This window comes from Echinops telfairi, unplaced genomic scaffold (genome assembly GCF_000313985.2).
Source record: "Echinops telfairi isolate 266 unplaced genomic scaffold, ASM31398v2 ScPeMD7_43;HRSCAF=161, whole genome shotgun sequence".
NCBI classification, from domain to species: domain Eukaryota; kingdom Metazoa; phylum Chordata; class Mammalia; order Afrosoricida; family Tenrecidae; genus Echinops; species Echinops telfairi.
The window spans coordinates 441,251-451,073 of record NW_022103941.1 but is presented as its reverse complement, the minus strand read 5'-3'; the positions used below and the strand labels follow the sequence as shown (position 1 = coordinate 451,073).

Sequence of the window (9,823 nt, the reverse complement as noted above, 5' to 3'; positions counted from 1 at the left end):
CCGCCTTGTCATCTTACAGGCTGGTGTGCTTCTTCCATGTGGACTTTGTTGTTTCTCAGTTAGATGGCCCCTTGTTTATCTTCCAGCATGTGGGAACCCAGATTCTGTGTAATTTGGCAGCTTGGCACCATCAGCTTTCTTTACTGCATTTGCTTATGTACCCACTTTGTCTTCAGCATTTGTGTCGGCTCTTCTTTTTTGACGGTAGTGAGATTCTAATTTCTGTCTCTGAAATGACTCAATTAGTCCTAACATGATTTCGAATGTGACTAATCCTCATGTTAGGTTTCAGACAATTTATTTACGTAACCACAAGACACAAAGGCACGAATGTATTGTTGAGCAAGCTGCCCAATCCTCTTAAACCAAAAAATAGACTCACTGCCATCAAGTTCACACTGACTCATAGCGAGCCTATATGACAGGGTAGAACAGCCCTCGTGGGTTTCCAAGGCTGTAACTGTGTAGAAAGCCATGTCCCTCGGAGAAGAAAGCCCATCTTTCTTTCGAGGAGAAATTGGGAGTTTCCAACTGCTGACCTTGCACTTAGCAGCCCAACAGTAACCACTGTGCCACTAGGGCTCCTTTGCCTCATCCACATTGGTGGGCAACAAACCCACATAAATAATTTGGAAGAAGTTAAGGGGACATAGCTAGAAAGACTGTATACTTGTATAGGCCAACTATCTAACTCAGTGGTTCTCAGCATTCCTAATACCGCGACCCTTTAATACAGTTCGTCATGTTGGGGTGACCCTCCAACCATAAAATTACTTTTGTTGCTACTTTATAACAGCAATTTTGCTACTGCTGTGAATCAGGCAGCCCCTGTGAAAGAGTCGTTCGACCGCCAAAAGGGGTTTCGACCCATAGGTTGAGAACCATAATCTAACTGCATTAGGTACTACAAATAATGCTACATTAAAAACATTATCTATATTGGGATTCAAAAGTGCACTCACTATTGGGGGATGTATACTTCTTCATTTCTATATATATTTCAATCTAATAGATGTCATGGAGCTGTTTATTATGGAGCCTTAGTTTTGACATGTGTTAAGAGTTGGACTGCTATCCTCAAGGTCAGAGGTACACACCCATTAGTTTCCCGTCCTGGCTTTAGAGTATTGGAAGCTCTGTATAGCAGTTCTTCTCTGTCCTATCAGCGGCTTATACATCTAACTCTACTTGATGGTGAGTTTTAAAGTGTTTCTAAAGTGATTGTACAATTTATAGTTCTTCTATAAAATAATCTTTAGTTTATAATAGCTCTTTATAGAGCCCATTTAAAATTGTCTCCAGATGCTTTAATTAACATAATCATCTTAAATGTTCATTGATTTGTCATTCTCCTTGAGAGTCACACAGTAAGGAATTGATAGTTTTGTATGCTGTGAGGTAGGGATCCACATTTTTTGCTTCTTCTTTTTGACATTTATATTTGATTGCCTAATCTCTATTTGTTATAAAGTCATCTTTTATTCACATGTCTGAAAAGTATGAGTTTTAGATTTTGTTGCTCATGTTATAAGCATGCTTCGGGCACCGTTAACAGTATTGGGGACTTTGAATGTTAAGAAGAGGGAAAGAACAGTTACAACATCTGGACCTACAGGTTATGGTGTTGCTCACATTGTATTCTCCCATCAGCTTGTAAATTGTGCATCACCACCAGCTTAGAGGAAGGAGGACGTGCCTGGTATTATTACTTTTGGGATGTCCTCATGAGAGATTGAAATTTGTGAACATCATTAGTGTTGATCCAGAGAAGACAAACAGAGCATCCCAGTTGCTGGCAGTGTCCTAAGGACCAAAGAAAATGACCAAGGCTCAGGTGATTCTGATGTGTTTTATCTTATTCTGTATTTCCTACTGGAATTGAAGAAGCCTGTATAATACTGATTTAGTTCATTGGAAAAGTGGAAATTTGAAATTGTAGAAGTTAGAAATAAACTGACTCTGACTTCAATATTTGGCTGGAGAAGATTAGGAATATATTGATCATAGGATTAATACTAACCTATTGACATTGAACATAATATATCACTGAGGACTCTGGATTACATTAGCTTCCAACTCATAATTTATTATTCTAGGGCCAGAATCATTCAAATGATGTGTGATGCATAGTTTTTATGGAGAAATAAAATCATTTCTTTAGGAGAGTTCACTATTCCATGGGATTTTTGTCTGATTAAGTTTCTTTAATGCTTCTTTCTGAAGGTGATATGTTACATACGTTCCCAAACAGCAGCATTCTCATTAATGCATCTAAAAAGGGCCCTGTAGCATTAGTGGTTTAAAAATGGTTGACCGCATCTCACCTCCTGTAACTATAGATGCAGGAGAGAGAATCAACCATGAACATCAGCTCTGATTCGTAGGAGGCAGAGCTTAAACATACCTGTACCCTCCAATGGTTTTCAAGTTATGACACCAGTATCTTTGCCACAGCCCTCTCCTACTCAGCTCACTAATATTTTGCACTGGCCATGGACAAATTGCAGCCCAGAGTCACAGGTACAAGTTTTATTTGGTAACAGAAGGTAACTTGGTATCAGAATCAAGAGATTACCCATTAGCATTCCTATTAAAGAACCATGTAGGCACATTTGCGCTTCTTCAGAGCAGGCCTATTTTCCCTGTCCCCTATCAGACATTTTTCCTTCTATAGGTAGGCTCATTTCTTAGTTCCATCTTTATAGGCTCCTCTCAGCTCCTTTGGGATATACTCTTCTTCTTTCTTTTTTTCATGTATTAAGTTTATTTATAAACATAACCAGCATGCTATTAAGTTCAGCAGAGCTTGATCCAATTTTCAGAGGTTGGACTTCATACAATGTTCTTCTCACCTGTTTCACAGATGAATTTAAGCATCCTATTTCTGAAGCAGTTGGTGTCTTACTATAAAGAAAAGGTGCAGCAAATCCAGACCCAAAGAACATGGTCATCATAACCAGTAACCGCCACTTGTTTTCCACAGAAAATGGCAAATTCTTCCCAGGGCCCTCCTCATAGTGGCTCCTCCGGACCACAGAGGTGGTAAACCTCCGGATGCTCTATCCCAACATGGCGCTGTTGGAGGCTCTGCAAAACTCGCAGAGAGAAACCACGGAAGAAATGGCGGTACCAGTTCCTGCTTTCGACCTTTTCCCCCATGCGCAAGGTCCGGGATATACTCTTCTTAATATTGCCTGCCTGTCCTGCTATCTTGGCTGAAAAGCCCTTTCTGGACCTGTCAGCATTGGCTCTCACTGTGTCCCATCTGTCCTGGCCATTATCTCCATTGGTACAGCTCTTGACCCATGAATATTACAGTTCATTTTGCAGGAGCAGCATTAGACCAGTCCCTATGATGTAGAGGTTCAAGATGTTCCATGATTTTCTCTGCAGCATCTCACAAAACTAAATAGCTATCTGGTAAATAAATCCCTCTTCAAGATGTGGATGTTGGTGAGTCCCAAATCTATGTACAGATCAGGTATCAGTCTGTGGGGTTCTCCTCATTAATGTGTTTGCAAAGGCTGATGAACCAGATCATCAGATCAGACAACAGTCCACTGCCTCACAAAGTGAAGTTGTTGAATATGGTCAGATAATAAGTTGCAGGGCTGAGGAATCCATATGGGAAAGTCATGCAGAAAGCTGTTGGCTCATAGAGTGGAGGAAGCTCTCAAGTCAGGTCACCAGGTGGCTCGCAGTTGTCATTCAATGGCTCATGAATTTCTGGAAGCTGGCAAATCCCTTATCCATCGGTTCATTCTGAACTCTGGCTGCAGGGGCTAACAAAACTAAATGTGTGTATCTCTCCTCACACCATGCCTGCAGGCAGTTCTCTCTCTCCCTCTTAATATGGTGGCTTCTTGGTCCGACCTAGCACCTTCCCTGCCTAGGCACGATTAGGAGGGCTCCAGAGATCAACCCAATGGCAACAGAAGTAGGAGGGGCCCCTTGGAGAGCATGTGATAAAAGATGGCAGGTTCAAGAGGACCTTGCAATTAAAGTTAAGGCAATACAGTCCGAAGGAGGCTGAGAAGATTTGTCCTAAGGTTGTCAAGAGGAGCTTGTCCTAAGATGGCCTTTAAGAGCCTAGAAAGTTGTTCTGCATTCAGGAAAGGGAGATATTGCCTATGAACATTCTGATATTGGTTCTTAGTTATAGCTTCTTGTTCCTGATCCCGAGTTGTACCTGGTTCATTAATAGACCACTTTGATCTATTCGGTACAAGTTTTATTTGGTAACAGAATGTAATTTGGTATCAGACAAAGAGTGATGTGGGAGGAACGACTTGTGTAAGAATTGACAAAATATGTGGGAGAGCTGAGGTATGGTTGGCCTTCCCCATCTGAACTGTTCCTGATGCCTATCACCACTGAATGTACAGAGCCTCTTATAAAGGTGATACTGCTAGAGCTCCTCATTCCTTTTCACAATGTACTGTAAACTGGTTTGTTAATATAAACAAATGTGTGCGAATATAAATCTGAGCTTTTTGTATCTACTTAGTGTGAATATAAATCTGAGCTATTTATAGCTCATTCAAATAATTTCACTGGTACTCAGAATTCTAATTTTATAAGTGGGTGCATTATTTTGGGGCATGGTGGTCCCCAACACTCAAACAGTGATCCTCAGGAGTGACATTGCAATTATGGCAAGTGTTAAAGGCAGAGAGCACACAGTGGGGAACAGGGGCTCCTTATCCCATGTCAGGACTGACAAAGTGAATGTATTTTCTAATGGGTATATGTAATGGACCTTACAGACCTTTCCATAAGGCGTGCACATCGTGCAATTAGCGTATACATAGTCAATGGGTAATATCATAAGTGGGTAACATAATAAGCAAGATGGTGAGTTACCATCTTGACCTAGTGCTAGTTGATGTCAAACCCACTCTGAGCCCTCCCTAAGCATTTGCTACATTTATGATGATTTGGCTATAGGACCTGATTGCTCTGATCTACAGATAACCTTCAGGCATAGTGAAGTAGCCAGGCACAGAAATGATTCATTTACTATGGTAGCTCCTTTAAGACTGCTCCTTAATGGAGAGCTATTGTTGGGGGAGCACATTATTTGGCCTGGAGAATATGAAATGAATATGTATATGAAAACATTTATTTCTCAGAACAATGGAGCTCTTTCTGAAAATAGGGCTAGTTTTCCATTCTCATGTTTGTGAATATAGAAATAAGTCAAATACTTTCGTCCATGTCCTCAGTTTACTACACATTAAGGAATGTACCATTTTTATTACTGTTTTATAAGATTTCTTTTTAATCTTCAATTGGAAAATACATCATTAAATATGATTCCTCTTACTACAGGAATCCCTGACATTCAATGATGTGGCTGTAAAGTTCACCCGGGAGGAATGGCAGCTCCTGAGCCCTGCTCAGAAGACCCTATATCAGGATGTGATGTTGGAGAACTATCACAACCTGGTTTCCATTGGTGAGGAGAATTCTCAAGTCATTGGTCTCGTCATTGGCTTATGTGTTAGAATCTTTGCAGTGTCTGTGGTGTTCTCAAAGAGGTAGATTCTCACTGTGTTCTCTGGTCCTAAGTTAGTGGGTAAGGTCTTCCACTCTTGTGAGAATACCCTTTACTTTGTTCCTTTGAACATGATTTTCCTAGAAATACAACATTCTGCAGGCTTTAAAAAACTTAGGTAAATTTCAGTGTCTAAGATTCTGTAATTTCTCAAAACATGTTATTTAGTTGATATCCCAGAAGCTTTCTCTCAATTCCAACAAGGAGAACTGCGGTTGGTATTAGAATCAAGATATAGTGGAATTTTTTCAGGTGCATGGTCAAAATACCTTAAGGGGAATTGCCTGGAGGAGTTGACTCAACTGGCAGAAGGCCTCACATCCATGGTAGGTGTCATAAAAATGCATAAAAGTATGTGCTTCTCTGAATGTGAGAGGTCACTTTTCCTAGAAGTTGAGAGAAGTACTCCTGTAGCTCTTGTGAGATTAGATTTCCATTTATACTATTGTATGTTTGCTTCCATAATTTTCTTTAAGATTCTCAAAACGTCCCCTCTTTTATATGCTTCTACCTTACTATGAAAATCCATCTTGCAAGCCTCTCTCCAACTCTGAATTTGTAACTGCCCTCTGAATACAGCACATTCCTCCCCTACTAAGTAAGAATGGATTGCCCTTTTTAGTACGCAACACCATCTTGGATCTTGAGCTCCCACTGTAAATGGGTCTCCTTTGTGCTTCCTTAGCTTCCTCTCTTGGAGTTTCTCTAAAGGTTTTGATGTCCATTTTCTCAATTGTTCTATCGCTTTAAAGTTTTCTTCATTCTGGTGAAATAAGTTCTTTCTGTTTTCTTATACAGAGTCAAATTGCTTTCACTGTTGGAATTCCTTAACGGACATATTTTTCCTTTTGGTGAAACACATTTATAACTTCTGTTATTTTCATGTATCTAAAATCATCTTTCTAGCAAGAAAATTGTTATCAAATTAGGATATACTGTAGCATTGTACCTCCATTTTTTTTCTACTTGTAAGATATTTTAAAATTTTCTGTTCCTCCGATAATTTTGTAAGTGGAAAGGGCATTTTTAACATCCTGCATTCTTGTTTTTTTTATTAAACGCATATCTGCTATATATTCCTTGCTATGCAGTATTCCTTCCTTAGACCCACCCCTTCTTAACAGGTCCAAAGCCTGAAAGATGACCTTTACTACTTTTAAAGAACAGTTTGGTTGTATGTTCCAAAAGATTTTTTTTTGCTGTTATTCAGATAATGCACAGTATATTCAGTATTTTTCTCTCATTTTCTGTCTATTCAATATTGCTCTCTCTCGTTTTCTGTCTTTTGAGTAGTCTTTTCATTTCCATGTGTATGATGATGTCCTTGGTGTCATCCCACAACTCATCTTGTCTCAGTCATTAGTCTTCAGTCATCAGTCTTGCCTTGTTTTGACTAATGAGCTTCCCCCTCATTTCTTTCTGTAGATGTGGTTGATTTGATTTTTGTTTGTCCCATTCAGTAAGATCCATGTGTATAGTTTCCATTTCTGTTGTTTAATAAGGAATTTGTTGTGAATTCATCATTGGTCTCAAAATTTTATCAGTAAACTTGTGTATCATTTCTGTCAGTAAGGCCACATTTTCCAACTACTGATAGTATTCCCAAATTTTACATTCATCAGTGTACTTCATTGTATGGTTGATCAATGTCAGTCTGTAAAAGTTATGTGACATTTTATATATATAAATACACTTAAATTTTTTGGGGAGCTCTTACAGATATCATAACATTCCATAGTTCAATCACATCGAGCAGTACTATACAATTGCTGCCACAGTTTCAAAACATTTTCTTCTTGAATTCTTTGATATCAGCTCCTCTTTATCCCCTCCCTCCCCCACCCTCAATTTCTTTATTGTGTAAAACAGAACTTGGATTACAGTGTAAGCAGCCTTATCTCCATATCCTGACCACAGGGCTTGGAAGACCAGTTACTAGTGTTAGAAGAAAACCTCCACAAGCCCCAAGGACATAGCTAGAGCTGATAATGCACAATCTCCAGATAGGGTTTCACCACAACTGCCCTCCAGTAAGATGTTAGTGTACAGCTCCTACAGGTGCCTGACTTCTTGCCTAGCTTTAAAAGCAATCAGGTACCCTTTGTTGCTATCATGCAAGGAATCAACTATCCCTTTGTCTCTTAAATGCCCTCTGGATGGGTCCTAAGGGATGGTTGTGTAATTGAAAGGCAGCCAGTTTTCACCAATTTTTATAGTCTCAGGGTATGCAACAACCTCCTGCCCTGCACACGTGTGCGCGCTCCCACACAGACACCTACCTACTTAGCAAGGTAGGCAGTATCTTTACCCTGGAGGTCCCTGACCTAATTGGGTGAGCAACTTAAGACCAGTGCTGAGGCTGAGGGCAGGTGGAAGGGAGTAACTGGCCCCTGAGAGAGAACAATAACAACCTGTCTGCTCTTGTAGTTAAAGCTGCTGGCAGATAGTAATGATGCTTGTATGAGGCATCATTGTTGGTTGAAAACATCTTGCCAACATTTGTAGAACATTAAGCGCCCAAGGTTGTTTGGGTGCAGGATGGTTGTTAGATGCTCCATGAAAGAGAAAAACTGTCTGAAAAGGATTTTCTTTTCCATAATACTCATGGGAGAAAGTAATCATGTCTTTAACAAACTGAATCACTGATTGGTTTTGAACAGCCACCATTTTGGCTAAAAGTTGAGCATTTAATCATTGTGCCACATAATTTTGTGGTCCATGTTCACCTAAGTATAACTTACATGCATCGACCTTTATTTCTGCAGATGAATATTTATCTTCTTGTTGGCCCATGTTTAGACATTATATAAATTTCTTCCATGTCAGCACTATTGCTATGTTTTGCTCCTGAGTATTTATTGTGTGGTGCTGTCTTCTGCATGGTGTGATTTTAGAAGCACCCTGGACACTATCTGTAGTGCCAGAAACAGCTGCCGTGGTTGTGAAAACTAAAATTGACTCCATTAATGGCCAAAACCCTGTAATTAATATCAAAGAGGAATTGATGCATTTGGGTTATGGTGTTAAGGAATAACATTAAATATATCATGAGTGGTCTGTTTTGAAATAAGCACATCTTGAATATTTAAAATTTTATTAGAGGCTCGTACAACTCTTATCACAATCCATATATAAATACATTGTCTGAAGTACATTTGTCCATTTGCTGCCATCATCCTCAAAACATTTGCTTTCTACTTGAGCCCTTGGTATCAGCTCCTCATTTTTTCTCCTCCATCCCCGCACCCCCCCTCCATCATGAACCCTTGATAATTTATAATTTATTATTTTGTCATATCTTACACTGTCTGACGTCTCCCTTCACCCACTTTTCTGTTGTCCAACATCTTGAATATTTCTTGGAAGCATTCAAGTAAGACTTTATTGCACTTATTTGGTCATGTCATCATGAAGAACTAGTACCTGGAGAATGGTCTTGTGCTTGGTAAAGTAAAATGTTAATGAACAAGAGAGAGACTTTCAATGAGATAGATTGTCACAAAGGCTGCAATGATCAGTCCAGAGGAATGATTGTTAGGATAGTGCACGTCCGGGCAGCATTTCATCCTGTTGTACATAAGATCTCTGTGAGTTGAAGCCAACTCAGGCGTACCTAAGAATATCAACACATACAATATTATCCAGGTCACTGTAAGTTAAAATTATTACATTAATATATGTGTGATCATGTATGAATGAATACATCTGATTGCTTAGAGGAAATTTGGGACTTACAAGAGAAATTTTTCCTGCATTAAGATTTCTTTATGGAGACTTTTTGTGTAAAGTAGTTATGCTTTGGGCTGAAATCTGCACATATACAGTTTAAAACAACCAGATGTTCCATTGAAGAGAGGGCCTTTTACTCCTGTAAACAGTTATAGTCTCAGAGACCCACAATGGCATCACTGTGAGCTGGCATAGACTCTGTGGTGGTGTTTGGTGTTTTGGAATGTCTCTGGCTTTGACAACAAATCTAGTTAGTACAGTCAATTGCAGGACATATCTCAAGACATAAGACATAACTGAACTCTGTTATATATATATGGTGAAAGATAGACAAAGCCCATTCCAATGAAAAGAAGGCACGTTCAGATACATGAAGATTCTCCAGAGTGTATGCATGATAATCCATAGAGATGTGCTGAAAACATGGAGGAAACCGCAGCTTCTGAGGAAAGCATCCCTGACTCATCTCTCTTGCGTGTCCTGGAACCATGGCCTGTTGCAGGGAGGTTTGTGTCTGGGCTCACACTGGCTTCCCAT

General features: G+C 39.6%; 1 long non-coding RNA gene and 1 pseudogene across 1 annotated transcript in view; one reads left to right on the top strand and one right to left on the bottom strand.

Moving 5' to 3' along the window:
• Positions 1–1,662: 1,662 nt before the first annotated feature.
• Positions 1,663–9,823, top strand: part of LOC123521708 — an 11,056-nt gene continuing 2,895 nt past the window's right edge. The window contains exons 1-2 of the long non-coding RNA XR_006680084.1: positions 1,663–1,834; positions 5,332–5,458. This is a non-coding gene — a long non-coding RNA (uncharacterized LOC123521708). The remainder of the gene's footprint in view (positions 1,835–5,331; positions 5,459–9,823) is intronic.
• LOC115869743 lies at positions 2,879–3,071 on the bottom strand (annotated as a pseudogene).